Below are 24273 nucleotides of genomic sequence, written 5' to 3' on the forward strand. Positions count from 1 at the left end.
GAGTGTCTGGTGTCCTGAGGAGATCCAAGGCCTAACCGCGCAGCCGTGCTTCCATCAAAAAGTGCCCCACAGGTGAACATCAAAGCCTGGTAAGCTACACAAGGGGTGAAGTCTAGTTGGTCCTAGTAAAGTCAGTCAAGTCTTTCTAAATTCAGCATGGGTTTGCATAATTCAGCCAAGTCCACTACAAGTCCCAGGGAGCCTGCAAGTCTCCTAAGTCACTGGTCATCTCCTTGGGCCTAACTGAGTTGTAAGGACTATTCCATCTGTATGCCTCCGTAAAGCTGCCGTTGTTCCGTAACTTGGCATCGGAGTGATTATTTGCCCCACGCCTAGCCCAGGATTCAGCGGCCATACCTCGACTGGTGCAGAGGTTAACCACACCCTGGCGTCACAAATACAAGGGGTTAATGCCATCTGCCCCTAGGGTAATAACATCTGCCCTCACCACACTTGTTTTACTATTTTGCAAAACCTGTGTCTGGCTGCATTAGTGCGCAATAAACATTAGGGGCACCCCTGTTGCCCCCACCAGACACATCACACCTGGTGTACCCCAGGGAACAGAGACTTATAACAACAGTACACCCCTCCTTTATCACTTGTGATCTGCTGCCGTAATACTGATCACGATGACCACATGTACCACAATTTCTATCTGGCCCTTGTCTTATGGGTGAGCAGTATATAGGGGGAGATTTATCAAAACCGGTCCAGAGGAAAAGTTGCTGAGTTTCCCATAGCAACCAATCAGATCGCTTCTTTCATTATTGAAAAGGCCTCTGAATAATGAAAGAAGCCATCTGATTGGTTGCTATGGGCAACTTAGCAACTTTTCCTCTGGACAGTGTTTTGATAAATCTCCCCCTTCGTTTCTGAGGGGTCGAGTGGAGCATGTGCCGCACATGTCCCGAGAATGAGTGTAGTGTGCTCATAAAAGTGTATTACCCCTGACTAAAACACTGACTCATATGGGTGTCAGGTCCGAGCATTCCTAGATGAACAGTTTTCTGGAAAATGGATTGGTCGTCGTGGACCAGTTGAATGGCCCCCAAGGTCTCCCGATCTGACCCCCTGAGACTTTAATCTTTGGGGTCATCTGAAGGCAATTGTCTATGCTGTGAAGATACGAGATGTTCAGCACCTGAAACTACGGATACTGGAAGCCTGTGCTAGCATTTCTCCTGCGGTGTATATAGTAGTATATAGCAGTGTATACGGATACTGGAAGCCTGTGCTAGCATTCCTCCTGCGGTGTATATAATAGTATATAGCAGTGTATACGGATACTGGAAGCCTGTGGTAGCATTTCTCCTGCGGTGTATATAGTAGTATATAGCAGTGTATACGGATACTGGAAGCCTGTGCTAGCATTTCTCCTGCGGTGTATATAGTAGTATATAGCAGTGTATACGGATACTGGAAGCCTGTGCTAGCATTTCTCCTGCGGTGTATATAGTAGTATATAGCAGTGTATACGGATACTGGAAGCCTGTGCTAGCATTTCTCCTGCGGTGTATATAGTAGTATATAGCAGTGTATACGGATACTGGAAGCCTGTGCTAGCATTTCTCCTGCGGTGTATATAGTAGTATATAGCAGTGTATACGGATACTGGAAGCCTGTGCTAGCATTTCTCCTGCGGTGTATATAGTAGTATATAGCAGTGTATACGGATACTGGAAGCCTGTGCTAGCATTTCTCCTGCGGTGTATATAGTAGTATATAGCAGTGTATACGGATACCGGAAGCCTGTGCTAGCATTTCTCCTGCGGTGTTTATAGTAGTATATAGCAGTGTATACGGATACTGGAAGCCTGTGCTAGCATTTCTCCTGCGGTGTATATAGTAGTATATAGCAGTGTATACAGATACTGGAAGCCTGTGCTAGCATTTCTCCTGCGGTGTATATAGTAGTATATAGCAGTATATAGAGAAGAGGGTTGTATTGACAATCCAACACAATGGGCAGCACATTGAACACATTTTATAAGTGGTCAGAAACTTGTAAATAACTCATGAAAGAATAAAGTTACGTTAAAACCAAGCACATCATTGTTTTTCTTGGGAAATTCCCAATAAGTTTGATGTGTCACATGACCCTCTTCCTATTGAAAAAACTAAAGTTGGCCGACTTCAAAATGGCTGACTTCAAAATGGCCGCCATGGTCACCACCCAACTTGAAAAGTTTTCCCCCTCACATATACTAATGTGCCACAAACAGGAAGTTAATATCACCAACCATTCCCATTTAATTAAGGTGTATCCATATTAGGGTTGCACCGATATATCGGCGGCCGATACATATCGGCTGAAAATAGCTATTTCGGGGAAATGCCGAAACAAAAAAAAATTTGCTGATAATGACCCACCTCCCCTCCCCGCCCACAGCACAAGTTACAAACACTGCCAGTGCCAGAGGCGTAGCGTGGGGGGTGCAGGAGGGGGGCGGCCGCACCGGGCGCAACATCTGGGGGGGCGCGCTCTCCGGGATAGGAATACTTCTTTTTATGTGCCCGGGCCGGCTCCCGTGTGTGGCTGCAGGCGGGGGCCGGCCAGAGCATATAAAAACTAATACTGTATACTAAAAACCAGGGGGCCTCCAGCTGTTGTGAAACTACAACTCCCAGCATGCCCGGACCGGCAAAGTCTGTCCGGGCATGCTGGGAGTTGTAGTTTCACAACAGCTGGAGGCCCCCTGGTTTTTAGTATACAGTATTAGTTTTTATATGCTCTGGTCGGCCCCCGCCAGCAGCCACACACGGGAGCCGGCCCAGGCACATAAAAAGAAGTATTCCTATCCCGGACATCCCTGTGTCCCGAAAAATCTTTTCAGGACATAAGGATGTCCGCCGGTCACTCACCATTCCCCGGCGTCCTCCCGCGATCCTCCTTCGGTCCTTCGCTTCTCCGCCTCTATGGTTGTACGCACGGCACGGGACGTCCCGTGCGTACAACCATAGAGACGCAGGAGGACCGCAGGATCGTCGCAGGAGAACGCGCGCCGGCCGGGGCCTGGTAAGTGACCGCGTCATCTTGTTCAGTGTTCCGGTCAGTGCTCCTCCGGTCCCGGCACCTACTGCTATGGTCCATAGGCCATAGCAGTAGATGTGACCCTGGGCCGGAGGAGCGGTGACAGGAACACTGTGGGGGCAGCAGTACAGACATACAGCCTGGAGCCATACACTGTATATGGCTGGAAGCTGTATGTCTGTGGGGTGGGGGGAAGCTGCCTACTATTGTGGGGGAACTGCTGACCTAATGTGGGGGGGGAGCTGCCTACAAATGTGGGGGGACCTGCCTAATATTGTTGGGGGGAGCTGCCTAATATTGTGGGGGAGCTGCCTACTATTGTGGGGAACCTGCCTACTATTGTGGGGGAAATGCTGACCTAATGTGGGGGGGGGGGGGGAGCTGCCTACAAATGTGGGGGGAGCTGCCTAATATTGTTGGGGGGAGCTGCCTAATATTGTGGGGGAGCTGCCTACTATTGTGGGGAACCTGCCTACTATTGTGGGGGAAATGCTGACCTAATGTGGGGGAGCTGCCTACTATTGTGGGGGAGCTGCCTACTATTGTTGGGGAGCTGCCTATTAATGTGGGGGAGCTGCTGACCTAATGTGGGGGAGCTGCCTATTAATGTGGGGGAACTCCCGACCTAATGTGGGGGAGCTGGCAATCTAATGTGGGGGAATCTAATCTAATCTAATGAGCGGAGCGCTGCATTTTACCAGAAGACGGGGAGAAGTCATTTTCGGTTTCGGTATCGGTTTCGGCCGGACATTTTTTTTTTTTATTTCAGTTTCGTTTCGGTTCTGAAATTTCCATTTCGGTGCACCTCTAATCCATATAAATGGCCCACCCTGTATATCTTTTCTATACAGTACTATTGTTTTTTCTCGGCGTTGCATTCCAACCATTCCATTAATTACTCTAATTGCTCGGCTCTGCTATGTCGTATACACAGGCACCCGACACTGTACACAGCATTCCATGTGTGGTCCAACCAGTGATTTATTCAATGCTAAAGTATGGCCCTCGTCTTGTGCATCTCGCCTCCTTTTTATCCCATGATTTCATGTGACTTGGCAGCAGCTACCTGGCATTGGTCACTTCTGACTATTTTGCCATATGTTTATTACCTCCATATCTGCCTCGTTGTCTATTTTTACCCATTTTTTCACCATGAAACTTATTGTTTGTATTCTCCTGTAAGCGGACACTGTTATCGTAAGCTTCATAATCTCCTGTTTTATTTTCTTATTTGCCTAGAGAGAAAGCAAACACAGGACCGGGCCCTTGCTCCTATCGAAATCTCCTGCAACGGGGCCTTTGTTCTGCTCCGATTGTATCTCTGTCCCAAGTTAAGTCTCGGATCATTTCCTACAATATCCTTTTGCTTGTTTATTGATAAAGCTCCAAAGCAAACACTGGTAGATGACCGGGAATGGCCCGAGACTTTGAGGCCTAGAAGAAGATTGTTGTCTTAAGACTGGAGGGGGCTCCGGGCGCACAGACTGCGCGCCAAAACCTGTTTGGACACCGAGGCCACAGTAGTGTCCCTACTCCCAGCGATTTTGCTAGAGCAACACCGCACTAATGCCAAGGTGATGGCTCCTCAATGGGGGGAAACCAAGCCCCAGAAGTCACCTCAACTTTCCCAGACTAGATAGACAAACCCATGGTGGCTCTCAGGGTATTGTGTTATGTTTGTAGTGCGTCTCCTATGTGATCGCGTCTGACTTTTTCCTTTTCATGGTGTTTATTTAATCTTTCCAGTGTCTACAAAAGTTGATCTGGTGGCAAAAAAATTTCAATCATACTGTGACTTAAAGTAATTGCGGAGGCCACCCGGCGGAGGTGAGGAGCGAAGCTCAGGTTTCAAAGGGTGAACTCCATGGCTTGCGTAGGACGGAATAATAAAAGGAGCCTGAAACCGTAAGTGTAGTCTGTGGTGTATACTATATACTGCTAATATCCTAATAAAAGGTTTTTAGTGGGGTTTTTTTAATGCTCAAATTACGGGTCTCTAGGAACTCTGTATGCTACTAGATCAGTGGTCTCAAACTGTGGCCCTCCAGATGTTTTAAAACTTCAACTCCCATCATGCCCGGACAGCCGTTGGCTGTCCGGGCATGATGGGAGTTGAAGTTTTAAAATATCTGGAGGGCTTCAGTTTGAGACCACTGTACTAGATAGTGCCAAAAGCCCATAGAACGGGGCATGCTGTAGCTTTAAATGGGTACTCTGGAGGAAAACTATTTTTTACTTATTTATTTATTTTTTCCAATCAACTGGTGCCAGGAAGTTAATCAGATTTGTAAATTACCTCTTTAAAAAAAATAAAAAAAAATCTTAATCCTTCCAGTACTTATCAGCTGCTCTATACTACAGAGGAAGTTAAGTTGTTCTATTCTGTCTGACCACAGTGCTCTCTGCTGCCACCTCTGTCCATGTCAGGAACTGTCCAGAGCAGGAGTGGTATGCTATGGGGATTTGCTCCTACTCTGGACAGTTCATAGGGTTCACAGGGAGGACTACAGTACCCAGAAAGATTAGCAGAATTAGAGATATTTAGTTTAGAAAAAAGAAGGCTTAGGGGCGACCTAATAACTATGTATAAATATATAGGGGACCGTACAGAGATCTCTCCCATGACCTATTTATACCCAGGACTGTATCTATAACAAGGGGGCATCCTCTACGTTTAGAGGAAAGAAGGTTTCTACACCAGCACAGACGGGATTCTTTACTGTAAGAGCAGTGAGACTGTGGAATTTTCTCCCGGAGGAGGTGTCATGGGGAACTCTGTGAGAGAGTTCAAAAAGGGGTCTGGATGCATTTTTGGAGAGAAATAACATTACAGGTTATGTATATTAGATTTATAGGGACAGAACGTTGATCCAGGGATTTATTCTGATGCCATATTTGGAGTCGGGAAGGAATTTTTACCTCTAGTATGAGGGGTTTTTGCCTCCTCTGGATCAACTCAGTAGGGACTTATTAGGGATATAGGTTGAACTTGATGGATTCTGGTGTTTTTTCAACCTTATGAACTATGTTACTAGGGGTGTCAGCAGAGAGCACTGTGGTCAGACAGAAAAGAACAACTCAATTTCCTCTGTAGTATACAGCAGCTGATAAGTACTGGAAGGATTAAGATTTTTTAAGAGAAGTCATTTACAAATCTGTTTAACTTTCTGGAGCCATTTGATTTGAAAAAAATTGATCTACACCGGAGTACCCCTTTAAGGGTTTTTAGGGGCCCATACACTTAAGACAAAAGATGTGGACTTCTGCAGGTTCAGCCCACGGTCTAAAGCGTCGGCGTTAGGCTGTCTTTCCAGCACTCCGACGAGCCCTTTATTTAGCCCTCTCCCCTATATCCAGTTATGAAGTGTGATCATTAAAGGGGTACTCCCATGGAAAACTTTTTCTTTTTAAATCAACTGGTGCCAGAAAGTTAAACAGATTTGTAAATCACTTCTATTAAAAAAATCTTAATCCTTCCAGTACTTTTTAGGGGCTGTATACTAAAGAGAAATGCAAAAAAGAAATGCATTTCCTCTGATGTCATGACCACAGTGCTCTCTGCTGACACCTCTGTCCATTTTAAGAACTGTCCAGAGCAGGAAAAAATCCCCATAGGAAACATATGCTGCTCTGGACAGTTCCTAAAATGGACAGCAGAGGTCAGCAGAGAGCACTGTGGTCAGGACATCAGAGGAAATGCATTTCTTTTTTGGATTTCTCTTTAGTATATGTTACGCCGAGCGCTCCGGGTCCCCGCTCCTCCCCGGAGCGCTCGCTTCTCTCTCGCTACCGCAGCGCTCCGGGCAGCCCCACTGACCCGGTGCGCTGCGATACCATCTCCAGCCGGGATGCGATTCGCGATGCGGGTAGCGCCCGCTCGCGATGCGCATCCTGGCTCCCGTACCTGACTCGCTCTCCGTCTGTCCTGTCCCGGCGCGCGCGGCCCCGCTCCCTAGGGCGCGCGCGCGCCGGGTCTCTGCGATTTAAAGGGCCACTGCGCCGCTGATTGGCGCAGTGGTTCCAATTAGTGTGTTCACCTGTGCACTCCCTATTTATACCTCACTTCCCCTTCACTCCCTCGCCGGATCTTGTTGCCATTGTGCCAGTGAAAGCGTTTCCTTGTGTGTTCCTAGCCTGTGTTCCAGACCTCCTGCCGTTGCCCCCGACTACGATCCTTGCTGCCTGCCCCGACCTTCTGCTACGTCCGACCTTGCTTCTGTCTACTCCCTTGTACCGCGCCTATCTTCAGCAGTCAGAGAGGTTGAGCCGTTGCTAGTGGATACGACCTGGTCACTACCGCCGCAGCAAGACCATCCCGCTTTGCGGCGGGCTCTGGTGAAAACCAGTAGTGACTTAGAACCGATCCACTAGCACGGTCCACGCCAATCCCTCTCTGGCACAGAGGATCCACTACCTGCCAGCCGGCACCGTGACAGTAGATCCGGCCATGGATCCCGCTGAAGTTCCTCTGCCAGTTGTCGCCGACCTCACCACGGTGGTCGCCCAGCAGTCACAACAGATAGCGCAACAAGGCCAACAGCTGTCTCAACTGACCGTGATGCTACAGCAGCTACTACCACAGCCTCAGCAATCATCTCCTCCGCCAGCTCCTGCACCTCCTCCGCAGCGAGTGGCCGCTTCTGGTCTACGACTATCCTTGCCGGATAAATTTGATGGGGACTCTAAATTCTGCCGTGGCTTTCTTTCCCAATGTTCCCTGCACTTGGAGATGATGTCGGACCAGTTCCCTACTGAAAGGTCTAAGGTGGCTTTCGTAGTCAGCCTTCTGTCTGGAAAAGCTCTGTCATGGGCCACACCGCTCTGGGACCGCAATGACCCCGTCACTGCCTCTATACACTCCTTCTTCTCAGAAATTCGAAGTGTCTTTGAGGAACCTGCCCGAGCCTCTTCTGCTGAGACTGCCCTGTTGAACCTGGTCCAGGGTAATTCTTCCGTTGGCGAGTACGCCGTACAATTCCGTACTCTTGCTTCAGAATTATCCTGGAATAATGAGGCCCTCTGCGCGACCTTTAAAAAAGGCCTATCCAGCAACATTAAAGATGTTCTGGCCGCACGAGAAATCCCTGCTAACCTACATGAACTCATCCATCTTGCCACTCGCATTGACATGCGTTTTTCCGAAAGGCGTCAGGAGCTCCGCCAGGATATGGACTTTGTTCGCACAAGACGTTTTTTCTCCCCGGCTCCTCTCTCCTCTGGTCCCCTGCAATCCGTTCCTGTGCCTCCCGCCGTGGAGGCTATGCAGGTCGACCGGTCTCGCCTGACACCTCAAGAGAGGACACGACGCCGCATGGAGAATCTCTGTCTGTACTGTGCCAGTACCGAACACTTCCTGAAGGATTGTCCTATCCGTCCTCCCCGCCTGGAAAGACGTACGCTGACTCCGCACAAAGGTGAGACAGTCCTTGATGTCTACTCTGCTTCTCCACGTCTTACTGTGCCTGTGCGGATATCTGCCTCTGCCTTCTCCTTCTCTACTATGGCCTTCTTGGATTCCGGATCTGCAGGAAATTTTATTTTGGCCTCTCTCGTCAACAGGTTCAACATCCCAGTGACCAGTCTCGCCAGACCCCTCTACATCAATTGTGTAAACAATGAAAGATTGGATTGTACCATACGTTTCCGCACGGAGCCCCTTCTAATGTGCATCGGACCTCATCACGAGAAGATTGAATTTTTGGTCCTCCCCAATTGCACTTCCGAAATCCTCCTTGGACTACCCTGGCTTCAACTCCATTCCCCAACCCTGGATTGGTCCACTGGGGAGATCAAGAGTTGGGGGCCCTCTTGTTTCAAGGACTGCCTAAAACCGGTTCCCAGTACCCCTTGCCGTGACTCTGTGGTTCCCCCTGTAACCGGTCTCCCTAAGGCCTATATGGACTTTGCGGATGTTTTTTGCAAAAAACAAGCTGAGACTCTACCTCCTCACAGGCCTTATGATTGTCCTATTGACCTCCTCCCGGGCACTACTCCACCCCGGGGCAGAATCTATCCTCTGTCCGCCCCAGAGACTCTTGCTATGTCGGAGTACATCCAGGAAAATTTAAAAAAAGGCTTTATCCGTAAATCCTCCTCTCCTGCCGGAGCCGGATTTTTCTTTGTGTCCAAAAAAGATGGCTCTCTACGCCCTTGCATTGACTACCGCGGTCTTAATAAAATCACGATAAAGAACCGCTACCCCCTACCCCTCATCTCTGAACTCTTTGATCGCCTCCAAGGTGCCCACATCTTTACCAAACTGGACTTAAGAGGTGCTTATAATCTCATCCGCATCAGAGAGGGGGATGAATGGAAAACGGCATTTAACACTAGAGATGGACACTTTGAGTATCTGGTCATGCCCTTTGGCCTGTGCAACGCCCCTGCCGTCTTCCAAGACTTTGTTAATGAAATTTTTCGTGATCTCTTATACTCCTGTGTTGTTGTATATCTGGACGATATCCTGATTTTTTCTGCCAATCTAGAAGAACACCGCCAGCATGTCCGTATGGTTCTTCAGAGACTTCGTGACAATCAACTTTATGCCAAGATAGAGAAATGTCTGTTTGAATGCCAATCTCTTCCTTTCCTAGGATACTTGGTCTCTGGCCAGGGACTACAAATGGATCCAGACAAACTCTCTGCCGTCTTAGATTGGCCACGCCCCTCCGGACTCCGTGCTATCCAACGTTTTTTGGGGTTCGCCAATTATTACAGGCAATTTATTCCACATTTTTCTACCGTTGTGGCCCCTATCGTGGCTTTAACCAAAAAAAATGCCAATCCCAAGTCTTGGCCTCCTCAAGCGGAAGACGCCTTTAAACGGCTCAAGTCTGCCTTTTCTTCGGCTCCCGTGCTCTCCAGACCTGACCCATCTAAACCCTTCCTATTGGAGGTTGATGCCTCCTCTGTAGGAGCTGGAGCGGTCCTTCTACAAAAAAATTCTTCCGGGCATGCTGTTACTTGTGGTTTTTTTTCTAGGACCTTCTCTCCGGCGGAGAGGAACTACTCCATCGGGGATCGAGAGCTTCTAGCCATTAAATTAGCACTTGAGGAATGGAGGCATCTGCTGGAGGGATCAAGATTTCCTGTTATTATTTACACCGATCACAAGAACCTCTCCTATCTCCAGTCTGCCCAACGGCTGAATCCTCGCCAGGCCAGGTGGTCTCTGTTCTTTGCCCGATTTAATTTTGAAATTCACTTTCGGCCTGCCGATAAGAACATTAGGGCCGATGCTCTCTCTCGTTCCTCGGATGCCTCGGAAGTTGAACTCTCTCCACAACACATCATTCCTCCTGACTGCCTGATCTCCACTTCTCCAGCCTCCATCAGGCAAACTCCTCCAGGAAAGACCTTCGTCTCTCCACGCCAACGCCTCGGAATCCTCAAATGGGGTCACTCCTCCCATCTCGCAGGTCATACAGGCATCAAGAAATCTGTGCAACTCATCTCTCGCTTCTATTGGTGGCCGACTCTGGAGACGGATGTCGTGGACTTTGTGCGAGCCTGCACTGTCTGTGCTCGGGATAAGACTCCTCGCCAGAAGCCCGCTGGTTTTCTTCATCCTCTGCCTGTCCCCGAACAGCCTTGGTCTCTGATTGGTATGGATTTTATTACAGACCTACCCCCATCCCGTGGCAACACTGTTGTTTGGGTGGTCGTTGATCGATTCTCCAAGATGGCACATTTCATCCCTCTTCCTGGTCTTCCTTCAGCGCCTCAGTTGGCTAAACAATTTTTTGTACACATTTTTCGTCTTCACGGGTTGCCCACACAAATAGTCTCGGATAGAGGCGTCCAATTCGTGTCAAAATTCTGGAGGGCTCTCTGTAAACAACTCAAGATTAAATTAAACTTTTCTTCTGCATATCATCCTCAATCCAATGGACAAGTAGAAAGAATTAACCAGGTCTTGGGTGATTATTTACGACATTTTGTTTCCTCCCGCCAGGATGATTGGGCAGATCTTCTACCATGGGCCGAATTCTCGTATAACTTTAGAGTCTCTGAATCTTCCTCCAAATCCCCATTTTTCGTGGTGTACGGCCGTCACCCTCTTCCCCCCCTCCCTACTCCCTTGCCCTCTGGTTTGCCCGCTGTAGATGAAGTGACTCGTGATCTTTCCACCATATGGAAAGAGACCCAAGTTTCTCTTTTACAGGCTTCATCTCGCATGAAAAAGTTTGCCGATAAGAAAAGAAGAGCTCCCCCCATTTTTGCTCCCGGAGACAAGGTATGGCTCTCCGCTAAATATGTCCACTTTCGTGTCCCCAGTTACAAACTGGGTCCACGCTATCTTGGTCCCTTCAAAGTCTTGTGCCAAATTAATCCTGTCTCTTACAAACTTCTTCTTCCTCCTTCTCTCCGTATTCCTAATGCCTTTCATGTCTCTCTTCTTAAACCACTCATCATCAACCGTTTCTCTCCCAAATTAGTTTCTCCCACTCCTGTCTCCGGTTCTTCTGACGTCTTCTCAGTGAAAGAGATACTGGCCTCCAAGACGGTCAGAGGAAAAAAGTTCTTTTTGGTGGATTGGGAGGGCTGTGGACCTGAAGAGAGATCCTGGGAACCTGAGGACAACATCCTAGACAAAAGTCTGCTCCTCAGGTTCTCAGGCTCTAAGAAGCGGGGGAGACCCAAGGGGGGGGGGGTACTGTTACGCCGAGCGCTCCGGGTCCCCGCTCCTCCCCGGAGCGCTCGCTTCTCTCTCGCTACCGCAGCGCTCCGGGCAGCTCCACTGACCCGGTGCGCTGCGATACCGTCTCCAGACGGGATGCGATTCGCGATGCGGGTAGCGCCCGCTCGCGATGCGCATCCCGGCTCCCGTACCTGACTCGCTCTCCGTCTGTCCTGTCCCGGCGCGCGCGGCCCCGCTCCCTAGGGCGCGCGCGCGCCGGGTCTCTGCGATTTAAAGGGCCACTGCGCCGCTGATTGGCGCAGTGGTTCCAATTAGTGTGTTCACCTGTGCACTCCCTATTTATACCTCACTTCCCCTTCACTCCCTCGCCGGATCTTGTTGCCATTGTGCCAGTGAAAGCGTTTCCTTGTGTGTTCCTAGCCTGTGTTCCAGACCTCCTGCCGTTGCCCCCGACTACGATCCTTGCTGCCTGCCCCGACCTTCTGCTACGTCCGACCTTGCTTCTGTCTACTCCCTTGTACCGCGCCTATCTTCAGCAGTCAGAGAGGTTGAGCCGTTGCTAGTGGATACGACCTGGTCACTACCGCCGCAGCAAGACCATCCCGCTTTGCGGCGGGCTCTGGTGAACACCAGTAGTGACTTAGAACCGGTCCACTAGCACGGTCCACGCCAATCCCTCTCTGGCACAGAGGATCCACCTCCTGCCAGCCGGAATCGTGATATTTATTATATCCATTGTTGAAGTAGTGACCCTGATGACCCACAAGGGCCCTGAGTCACAGGTCACATTATAATTTATTATTAATATATGTCTGTGAACATTTGTTTTATACAATAAAAAATATATTGGTTTAATATCCGTGACCTTGAGCCCCATGTTTTGTATTGTATTTACCCATGTTGGATTTTAACTGTCCGACCCCATTGTTATCAGAAAGATAAGCCACCACCAGAGCTGTCTGGCTGCAGTTTACCCCCAAAGGGGACATCATCCAATCCAAGCCATGTGTATGGGGAGGTCATGAGAGCTAGCTGTCTGCCAAATGAACGTTAGATCTACAGCTATTGAAAATGTATGACTAGCTTAAGAGGTCACACTTGCAATCAAGACCCCCACCCCCACCACAGTAAATGCTGACCCTCTTCATAATGATCAGGCAGTGCCAAAATCATTCTGCCCAATCGCAAAGAGAACTGTGGCCATACAGTTACTGCTGCACAGTCCCCTTTGTTCCCTCCCTACATGTCTCTCTATTATCAATGCACGAAAGAGACAGAAGTTACAGCCTGAAGAGGTGAGGATCCAGGTAAAAAAATAAATTAACCTTCCACTGCCCCCCACCCCCCAGTCAGTATTATCCTCTTCCATTTCCTAGACCACAAGGGACATTTACTATGGCTTGATGATGTCTAGCATTAAATGCTCTCCCCCTGAGCCACGGGGACCCCCTGCGATCTCCTGAACGGGGCCCCAGCAGCCTGCTGGAATGGGGCGTGCCAACTCCAGCACGGAGCGGCAGCCAACACGCTTCCATGCATCTCATAGAGATACATGGAGGGGGCGTGTCACCCACGGCTTCCTGCAGGGGTTGGACCGTCCGCTTCCGGCAGACTGCCGGGGCCCTATTCAGAAGATCGTGGGGGGGGGGTCCTATGGGTCGGACCGCAAGCGATCTATAACTTATCCTCTATCCTTTGGATAGGGGATAAGTTGCATTTCACTGCACTACTGTCATGTCTGTCTTGGTCGGTGTTCACACACAGCCTATTAGTTTTGCTGTGTGTGAATCATTTTATGTTCCCTGGTTAGGGAAGAGTTAATGTCTATGGCCTTTTCAGCTTCAGCCTCTGTTAACCAATAGCCTTTTGGGTGTGTCTATTTATGGTCAGCCCAGCCTAGCCTCGGCGCTGGTGATTATCCTCATTATATTCTTACTTGCTGCTATGCTGGACATGCGGCTAATGGCGGCTGGGTGAAACTCTTCTTATTTGAGCTTTTATCTACTATCTCTGTTTTAGCATGCACTTTGTATTTTCTTGTTTTAGCTATGTTTATGGGGCTTGCTCTTAGTAGGTTTTAAGCTGTGTTTATTTAGTCGGTTTTAGGATTTATTTATCCTTTCTGCTATGTGTCTGTTCACACTGTGTTTTCTCTTGTATCCATTTATGTGAAGTTCTGTGTTTTATATTTCTGTTTTCCTACTGGGCCAGCATTCTGAACTCGGTGGAGTGTGCTACTGGCTAGTAGTCTATTTGGATTTATTATTAATGGCTACTCCTATAGTGGAGCAGGGTGTCCAGTTTGTGTGTCCAGTGTGAACAGTGTCTTTTGTTAGGCATCCCTGTTTCTGCTCCATGGGGACATCCTTGACTACTGGAGGTGTTCTGAAGGGATTGCGATTTCTGTCTTGTGTTCTGGGTGAACATTGTTCTATAAATATATCCTGTGTATCTGGCATCCCTTTTACCTGTCCATGGGGACTTCGTGTCTACTGGAGGTTTTGCATAGGGAATGCGTATATTCCTGATTAGCGATAGATCCCTGTCTCTGGTCCAATGGGACTTTGTTTCTATTGGACTTTCTGGGGGATTATGCTATATTCCGGTCTGTTTCTAAAGTTTGTTGACTTATCCGTTTTCCTGTCTGGTGTTTTTAACTCTATGTTTATTAGTTCTTGATTTCAGATCTTTGGTGTTCTGTACATGACTATTTATCTATAGTGTCCTCTGTTCACAACCACAGATCTATAGAGTCCTCTGTTCACGACCATTGAGTCCTCTGTTCATATCCGATGATCTATAGTGTCCTCTGTTGATGTCCACTGATAATGTCCTCTGTGCTGCTCACTGATCTGTGTCCTCTGCACTTAATATATTATAGAGTTGTATGTTCCTGTTATGTTTCTGGTTTGTGACTGTCACGATGCCGGCTGGCAGGTAGTGGATCCTCTGTGCCAGAGAGGGATTGGCGTGGACCGTGCTAGTGGATCGGTTCTAAGTCACTACTGGTTTTCACCAGAGCCCGCCGCAAAGCGGGATGGTCTTGCTGCGGCGGTAGTGACCAGGTCGTATCCACTAGCAACGGCTCAACCTCTCTGACTGCTGAAGATAGGCGCGGTACAAGGGAGTAGACAGAAGCAAGGTCGGACGTAGCAGAAGGTCGGGGCAGGCAGCAAGGATCGTAGTCGGGGGCAACGGCAGGAGGTCTGGAACACAGGCTAGGAACACACAAGGAAACGCTTTCACTGGCACAATGGCAACAAGATCCGGCGAGGGAGTGAAGGGGAAGTGAGGTATAAATAGGGAGTGCACAGGTGAACACACTAATTGGAACCACTGCGCCAATCAGCGGCGCAGTGGCCCTTTAAATCGCAGAGACCCGGCGCGCGCGCGCCCTAGGGAGCGGGGCCGCGCGCGCCGGGACAGGACAGACGGAGAGCGAGTCAGGTACGGGAGCCGGGATGCGCATCGCGAGCGGGCGCTACCCGCATCGCGAATCGCATCCCGGCTGGAGACGGTATCGCAGCGCACCGGGTCAGTGGAGCTGCCCGGAGCGCTGCGGTAGCGAGAGAGAAGCGAGCGCTCCGGGGAGGAGCGGGGACCCGGAGCGCTCGGCGTAACAGTACCCCCCCCCCCTTGGGTCTCCCCCGCTTCTTAGAGCCTGAGAACCTGAGGAGCAGACTTTTGTCTAGGATGTTGTCCTCAGGTTCCCAGGATCTCTCTTCAGGTCCACAGCCCTCCCAATCCACCAAAAAGAACTTTTTTCCTCTGACCGTCTTGGAGGCCAGTATCTCTTTCACTGAGAAGACGTCAGAAGAACCGGAGACAGGAGTGGGAGAAACTAATTTGGGAGAGAAACGGTTGATGATGAGTGGTTTAAGAAGAGAGACATGAAAGGCATTAGGAATACGGAGAGAAGGAGGAAGAAGAAGTTTGTAAGAGACAGGATTAATTTGGCACAAGACTTTGAAGGGACCAAGATAGCGTGGACCCAGTTTGTAACTGGGGACACGAAAGTGGACATATTTAGCGGAGAGCCATACCTTGTCTCCGGGAGCAAAAATGGGGGGAGCTCTTCTTTTCTTATCGGCAAACTTTTTCATGCGAGATGAAGCCTGTAAAAGAGAAACTTGGGTCTCTTTCCATATGGTGGAAAGATCACGAGTCACTTCATCTACAGCGGGCAAACCAGAGGGCAAGGGAGTAGGGAGGGGGGGAAGAGGGTGACGGCCGTACACCACGAAAAATGGGGATTTGGAGGAAGATTCAGAGACTCTAAAGTTATACGAGAATTCGGCCCATGGTAGAAGATCTGCCCAATCATCCTGGCGGGAGGAAACAAAATGTCGTAAATAATCACCCAAGACCTGGTTAATTCTTTCTACTTGTCCATTGGATTGAGGATGATATGCAGAAGAAAAGTTTAATTTAATCTTGAGTTGTTTACAGAGAGCCCTCCAGAATTTTGACACGAATTGGACGCCTCTATCCGAGACTATTTGTGTGGGCAACCCGTGAAGACGAAAAATGTGTACAAAAAATTGTTTAGCCAACTGAGGCGCTGAAGGAAGACCAGGAAGAGGGATGAAATGTGCCATCTTGGAGAATCGATCAACGACCACCCAAACAACAGTGTTGCCACGGGATGGGGGTAGGTCTGTAATAAAATCCATACCAATCAGAGACCAAGGCTGTTCGGGGACAGGCAGAGGATGAAGAAAACCAGCGGGCTTCTGGCGAGGAGTCTTATCCCGAGCACAGACAGTGCAGGCTCGCACAAAGTCCACGACATCCGTCTCCAGAGTCGGCCACCAATAGAAGCGAGAGATGAGTTGCACAGATTTCTTGATGCCTGTATGACCTGCGAGATGGGAGGAGTGACCCCATTTGAGGATTCCGAGGCGTTGGCGTGGAGAGACGAAGGTCTTTCCTGGAGGAGTTTGCCTGATGGAGGCTGGAGAAGTGGAGATCAGGCAGTCAGGAGGAATGATGTGTTGTGGAGAGAGTTCAACTTCCGAGGCATCCGAGGAACGAGAGAGAGCATCGGCCCTAATGTTCTTATCGGCAGGCCGAAAGTGAATTTCAAAATTAAATCGGGCAAAGAACAGAGACCACCTGGCCTGGCGAGGATTCAGCCGTTGGGCAGACTGGAGATAGGAGAGGTTCTTGTGATCGGTGTAAATAATAACAGGAAATCTTGATCCCTCCAGCAGATGCCTCCATTCCTCAAGTGCTAATTTAATGGCTAGAAGCTCTCGATCCCCGATGGAGTAGTTCCTCTCCGCCGGAGAGAAGGTCCTAGAAAAAAAACCACAAGTAACAGCATGCCCGGAAGAATTTTTTTGTAGAAGGACCGCTCCAGCTCCTACAGAGGAGGCATCAACCTCCAATAGGAAGGGTTTAGATGGGTCAGGTCTGGAGAGCACGGGAGCCGAAGAAAAGGCAGACTTGAGCCGTTTAAAGGCGTCTTCCGCTTGAGGAGGCCAAGACTTGGGATTGGCATTTTTTTTGGTTAAAGCCACGATAGGGGCCACAACGGTAGAAAAATGTGGAATAAATTGCCTGTAATAATTGGCGAACCCCAAAAAACGTTGGATAGCACGGAGTCCGGAGGGGCGTGGCCAATCTAAGACGGCAGAGAGTTTGTCTGGATCCATTTGTAGTCCCTGGCCAGAGACCAAGTATCCTAGGAAAGGAAGAGATTGGCATTCAAACAGACATTTCTCTATCTTGGCATAAAGTTGATTGTCACGAAGTCTCTGAAGAACCATACGGACATGCTGGCGGTGTTCTTCTAGATTGGCAGAAAAAATCAGGATATCGTCTAGATATACAACAACACAGGAGTATAAGAGATCACGAAAAATTTCATTAACAAAGTCTTGGAAGACGGCAGGGGCGTTGCACAGGCCAAAGGGCATGACCAGATACTCAAAGTGTCCATCTCTAGTGTTAAATGCCGTTTTCCATTCATCCCCCTCTCTGATGCGGATGAGATTATAAGCACCTCTTAAGTCCAGTTTGGTAAAGATGTGGGCACCTTGGAGGCGATCAAAGAGTTCAGAGATGAGGGGTAGGGGGTAGCGGTTCTTTATCGTGATTTTATTAAGACCGCGGTAGTCAATGCAAGGGCGTAGAGAGCCATCTTTTTTGGACACAAAGAAAAATCCGGCTCCGGCAGGAGAGGAGGATTTACGGATAAAGCCTTTTTTTAAATTTTCCTGGATGTACTCCGACATAGCAAGAGTCTCTGGGGCGGACAGAGGATAGATTCTGCCCCGGGGTGGAGTAGTGCCCGGGAGGAGGTCAATAGGACAATCATAAGGCCTGTGAGGAGGTAGAGTCTCAGCTTGTTTTTTGCAAAAAACATCCGCAAAGTCCATATAGGCCTTAGGGAGACCGGTTACAGGGGGAACCACAGAGTCACGGCAAGGGGTACTGGGAACCGGTTTTAGGCAGTCCTTGAAACAAGAGGGCCCCCAACTCTTGATCTCCCCAGTGGACCAATCCAGGGTTGGGGAATGGAGTTGAAGCCAGGGTAGTCCAAGGAGGATTTCGGAAGTGCAATTGGGGAGGACCAAAAATTCAATCTTCTCGTGATGAGGTCCGATGCACATTAGAAGGGGCTCCGTGCGGAAACGTATGGTACAGTCCAATCTTTCATTGTTTACACAATTGATGTAGAGGGGTCTGGCGAGACTGGTCACTGGGATGTTGAACCTGTTGACGAGAGAGGCCAAAATAAAATTTCCTGCAGATCCGGAATCCAAGAAGGCCATAGTAGAGAAGGAGAAGGCAGAGGCAGATATCCGCACAGGCACAGTAAGACGTGGAGAAGCAGAGTAGACATCAAGGACTGTCTCACCTTTGTGCGGAGTCAGCGTACGTCTTCCCAGGCGGGGAGGACGGATAGGACAATCCTTCAGGAAGTGTTCGGTACTGGCACAGTACAGACAGAGATTCTCCATGCGGCGTCGTGTCCTCTCTTGAGGTGTCAGGCGAGACCGGTCGACCTGCATAGCCTCCACGGCGGGAGGCACAGGAACGGATTGCAGGGGACCAGAGGAGAGAGGAGCCGGGGAGAAAAAACGTCTTGTGCGAACAAAGTCCATATCCTGGCGGAGCTCCTGACGCCTTTCGGAAAAACGCATGTCAATGCGAGTGGCAAGATGGATGAGTTCATGTAGGTTAGCAGGGATTTCTCGTGCGGCCAGAACATCTTTAATGTTGCTGGATAGGCCTTTTTTAAAGGTCGCGCAGAGGGCCTCATTATTCCAGGATAATTCTGAAGCAAGAGTACGGAATTGTACGGCGTACTCGCCAACGGAAGAATTACCCTGGACCAGGTTCAACAGGGCAGTCTCAGCAGAAGAGGCTCGGGCAGGTTCCTCAAAGACACTTCGAATTTCTGAGAAGAAGGAGTGTATAGAGGCAGTGACGGGGTCATTGCGGTCCCAGAGCGGTGTGGCCCATGACAGAGCTTTTCCAGACAGAAGGCTGACTACGAAAGCCACCTTAGACCTTTCAGTAGGGAACTGGTCCGACATCATCTCCAAGTGCAGGGAACATTGGGAAAGAAAGCCACGGCAGAATTTAGAGTCCCCATCAAATTTATCCGGCAAGGATAGTCGTAGACAAGAAGCGGCCACTCGCTGCGGAGGAGGTGCAGGAGCTGGCGGAGGAGATGATTGCTGAAGCTGTGGTAGTAGCTGCTGTAGCATCACGGTCAGTTGAGACAGCTGTTGGCCTTGTTGCGCTATCTGTTGTGACTGCTGGGCGACCACCGTGGTGAGGTCGGCGACAACTGGCAGAGGAACTTCAGCGGGATCCATGGCCGGATCTACTGTCACGATGCCGGCTGGCAGGTAGTGGATCCTCTGTGCCAGAGAGGGATTGGCGTGGACCGTGCTAGTGGATCGGTTCTAAGTCACTACTGGTTTTCACCAGAGCCCGCCGCAAAGCGGGATGGTCTTGCTGCGGCGGTAGTGACCAGGTCGTATCCACTAGCAACGGCTCAACCTCTCTGACTGCTGAAGATAGGCGCGGTACAAGGGAGTAGACAGAAGCAAGGTCGGACGTAGCAGAAGGTCGGGGCAGGCAGCAAGGATCGTAGTCGGGGGCAACGGCAGGAGGTCTGGAACACAGGCTAGGAACACACAAGGAACGCTTTCACTGGCACAATGGCAACAAGATCCGGCGAGGGAGTGAAGGGGAAGTGAGGTATAAATAGGGAGTGCACAGGTGAACACACTAATTGGAACCACTGCGCCAATCAGCGGCGCAGTGGCCCTTTAAATCGCAGAGACCCGGCGCGCGCGCGCCCTAGGGAGCGGGGCCGCGCGCGCCGGGACAGGACAGACGGAGAGCGAGTCAGGTACGGGAGCCGGGATGCGCATCGCGAGCGGGCGCTACCCGCATCGCGAATCGCATCCCGGCTGGAGACGGTATCGCAGCGCACCGGGTCAGTGGAGCTGCCCGGAGCGCTGCGGTAGCGAGAGAGAAGCGAGCGCTCCGGGGAGGAGCGGGGACTCGGAGCGCTCGGCGTAACAGTGACTGACTGTTTATTGGTATGTGTTTTCATTAGGGCCCAGCACTTTAGTTCAGGAAGGGACAGGTGCCCAGTTGTCGAGCCTCCGGTTAGGGTGGATGGGCAAGTAGGCAGGGAGAGCGGTTTTAGGGTTAGTTTAGGGCTCACTCTCCCTGTCCCCCAGTCGGTCCCTGACAACTACTCCTTTAAGACAGGGATGAGTAGGGCTTAAAGAGTATCTGTCCTAGCCTGATGCTCTCCTTGCTTTGTTTCTATGTTGGCGAGATCTATGAGATCTTTTCGGTCATATGACACAGGGCAGGAAGATAAGGCACTAAAGGCAAACTTCACCTGGCTTGTTATACTGACTGGTCATGGTCTGAACACTATTGATATGTCCTAGCGCACTTCTGTCCCCGCTCTGTGTCTATGGGAATAAGGTTATTTCTAAGACTTCCATTATGAGACTGTTTGGATCACATGACACAGAGCCTACAGAGAACTCAATAAACTCCTCATGGCTCGTACTGCGGATCATTTGAGGTCTAGACACTCATACTCCGACCAATCAAACTTTTGAGATGTCTCACTTCTGATATCTCTTTGCCATATGAAAAGTTATGTGGCTTAGCTATGTCCAGTGGATTAATTGACAACGATTTTTTTTTCTCGGAATACATCTTTAAATCTTCTTTTTTTTTGTACATACATTTTCCTATACATTTTGTACAGTCATCAGAATATCAAGCTAATGTTCCCAGAGTAACTTACTTGTGCCATTGCCAAGAAACTGGTCTCTGTCATCGTAATCTTAAGGATCTTTAGACAACTTCCAGAATATTTTGTGACTGCGAGAATGTTATGGGAGTTACGGTTTCTAAGATGATGTCATGTTGATGGATGTACAGACGACAGTGATAAGACTTCCTAGAGAAACAGTCCGTGTGGGTCATTGCACTGCTTCCCTGGAATCACAGCTGTCATCTCCGCACAGGAACATGGAAATATACGCGGAACATCTGGAATGACTTAAAGCAGCAGCTTAATCCATCACAATCTAAGGAGTTCAACAAGTTTCTAGAAGACACGAATGGAGAAATCTTCAGCAATGATTATACCTTCATGTTTGTCATGTTGTCTAACATTGCCTGAGTAATATCTTGGTGTTTCTTCTATGCTTGTGTCTAATATGGAGTTCATATTGGAGTATTGTTACTAACAGGTACTATTCTGCTGTCCATTGTTATGGTATAATTTTTAGTAATACTTAACCCACTCTCTTGGATCAATTGTCTTAAAAAATGGACAGGTCCCCAGATGTTGCTGCAGTTGTTAAGCAGGGAAGCAGGGTAGGAAAAAAAATATAAGTGCGGTACCAAGAGTGGTGAAGGGAAATACCTGATCACTTTGTGACGCCAGGGCACCGTTATCCTATACACGGTTCGAGGTTGGGGACAGCTTCTCCTGGGCCAGACACGGAGGGGTAAATGAACACACCGACATCAGGTTACGGATAACTGTCTTTACTAAACAGGGTGCAGATGGTATTACACTAAGTCTAGTGCAGAGTGAGGGGATGCAGCGTAACCCCTTGGGAGCCCTGTTGCCTTGTTGGGACTTGTGGTGCTTTCACCCAATAAATTGATACTGACTTGAGAGACTTGAAGTTTGATCCTGGTAGCTAGGGTTCTGTCAAGGTCTTGTTGCTTCCTCTGCAACACCCCTCTGTCACCCATGTACACTCCTCTATACATCCAACACCCCTGTTACCCATGTACACCCCTCTGTCACCCCCTAAGCCTCTGTCACCCATGTACACTCTTCCATAACCATCTGTCACCCATGTATAATATTCTACACCCCTCTGTCACCCATGTACACCCCTCAACACCCCTCTATCACCCATGTACACTCCTCTACACCCCCAACACCCCTGATACCCATGTACACCCCTCTGTCCCCCCCATGCCCCCTGTCACCCATGTACACTATTCTACACCCCTCTGTCACCCATTCTACACCCCTCTGTATAAAGCAGCACTGTAATCTACAAAGCCAACAGATAAATTGATGTTGTGATGTTGTGCATTGATTCCCCCCCCCCCTTTTTTTTTTTTTTTGCTTGCCAGATTCGGTAGGGGTACTCAGCAAAAAATAATTTTTCTGAGGGGCTCCCAGAGCCGTAAAAGGCTCTCAACAAGATAGTTTCTCCACAAGATGATTACTCCTGTATACAAGGGGGTGCCAGCAACCAAAAGGATATAGTTCAGCAACGGATATATGTTGTAAAAGAGAAAATGGAGCTGCTGTCAGGGACCGACCAGGGGACAGGGAGAGTGAGCCCTAAACTGACCCTAAAACCACTCTCCCTGCCTACTTGCCGATCCACTCTAAACGGTGGATTGACAACTGAGCGCCGGTCCCTCCCTGAACTAAAGCGCAGTGGGCTTAAAAACACATACAAATAAATAGTCGGTCACAAACCAGAAACATAACAGTAACATACAACTCTATAACAGATTAAGTTCAGAGGACACAGATCAGTGAGCAGCACAGAGGACACTTATAGACCAATGGAAAAGCACAGAGGATACACTAGCTAAGTGATCATGTACTCCATGATCAGTGCATGTACAAAAACTCCAAAGATCTGAAATCATGAACTAATAAACAGAGTTCAAAACACCAGACAGGAAAACGGATGAGTCTGAACAGACTCAAGGAACAAACAGGAACAAGCTTAATCCCCTAGAAAACCTCTGGTAGACACAGGAATAACAATACCCTCTGAGTCCCCACGAACAAGTAAACAGGATCTATCGCTAAACAGGAATAATCGCAATCCCTCAAAACACCTCCAGTAGACACAGAGTCCCCATGGACAGGTAACAGGGATGCCAAGTTACAACACAGGAAAACAGATACAACAGGATATAATTATAGAACACTGTTCACACCGAACACAAGACAGGAATCGCAATCCCTCAAAAAAACCTCCAGTAGACACGGAGTCCCCATGGACAGTTAACAGGGAGGCCTAGATACAACTTAGAAAAACAGATACAACATGATCTAATTATAGAACACTGTTCACACTGAACACACGACAGGAATCGCAATCCCTCAGAAAACCTCCAGTAGATACGGAGTCCCCATGGACAGGTAACAGGGATGCCTAGTTACAACTCAGAAAATGGATACAACAGGATATAATTATAGAACACTGTTCACACTGAACGCAAGACAGGAATCACAATCCCTGAGAACCTCAATAGCAGCATGTCCAGCAAGTTAGCAGCAAGACATTAGGAAGTCCATATGTAATGATCTCAATCACCACCACAGCTAGGCTGAGCTGATCTTATGTAGGCACACCCTAGGACCTATTGACTAGAAAGCCAAAGGCTTTAATTATTCCCTAACCGGGGAACATAAAACTGTTCACACACAAGCAAAACCAATTGCTGCGTGTGAAAACAGACTTACACAGACATGACAGCAGCACTCTAACTATCCTGAAGTCTCCTTTTGTATTGTATGAAGAAAAAATAAACATCTGTTGAAGATACATTGGGTGAGTGGAGCTCCGTTCTTTCTTTTGCATCGTATATCATTATATAAAGTAACCACAAGGAATTATTACTAACCTCTGGCCGATGCATACCAATGGCAATATTCACTATTGTCCTCTAAGCTACACCCATTTGGAAAATAAAATGCATTAGCCCCTAAATCAAAAAAATTGCCTTAAAAATTGCACTAGCGCTCTGTGTCTGTCACATATGTTATCTTTCCTTAGCACATCAGGTTCAATATATGAATGTTCCCATCTACTGTTTGTAGGGGGTCTTATCTTGTCAAGGGCATGGAAAACTTGTGGGCGGCCATGTGGCCACATACATAAACTGGCAGTGAAGTAATGTGTTATGTCTTCTTAGGTATTTGGAATGATTGGAAGTGAAATATTACATTGTAACAAGTGGGAAGAACTTTGGACCAGGGACCCTTACCAGGTCACTTACAAGTCTGGGTAATTTCTGTTCCCTTGGAAAATTATCACCTAAGAAAACA

At 48.8% G+C, this 24273-nt stretch overlaps 1 long non-coding RNA gene across 1 annotated transcript; it reads left to right on the forward strand.

Moving 5' to 3' along the window:
* LOC130272996 (uncharacterized) lies at positions 1–24273 on the forward strand. Its single transcript, XR_008843819.1, has 3 exons — positions 1–89; positions 4781–4939; positions 24141–24273. It is a non-coding gene; the product is annotated as an uncharacterized LOC130272996 (long non-coding RNA).

The sequence above is a fragment of the Hyla sarda genome, chromosome 5 (assembly GCF_029499605.1).
Source record: "Hyla sarda isolate aHylSar1 chromosome 5, aHylSar1.hap1, whole genome shotgun sequence".
In the NCBI taxonomy this organism is placed as follows: Eukaryota; Metazoa; Chordata; class Amphibia; order Anura; family Hylidae; genus Hyla; species Hyla sarda.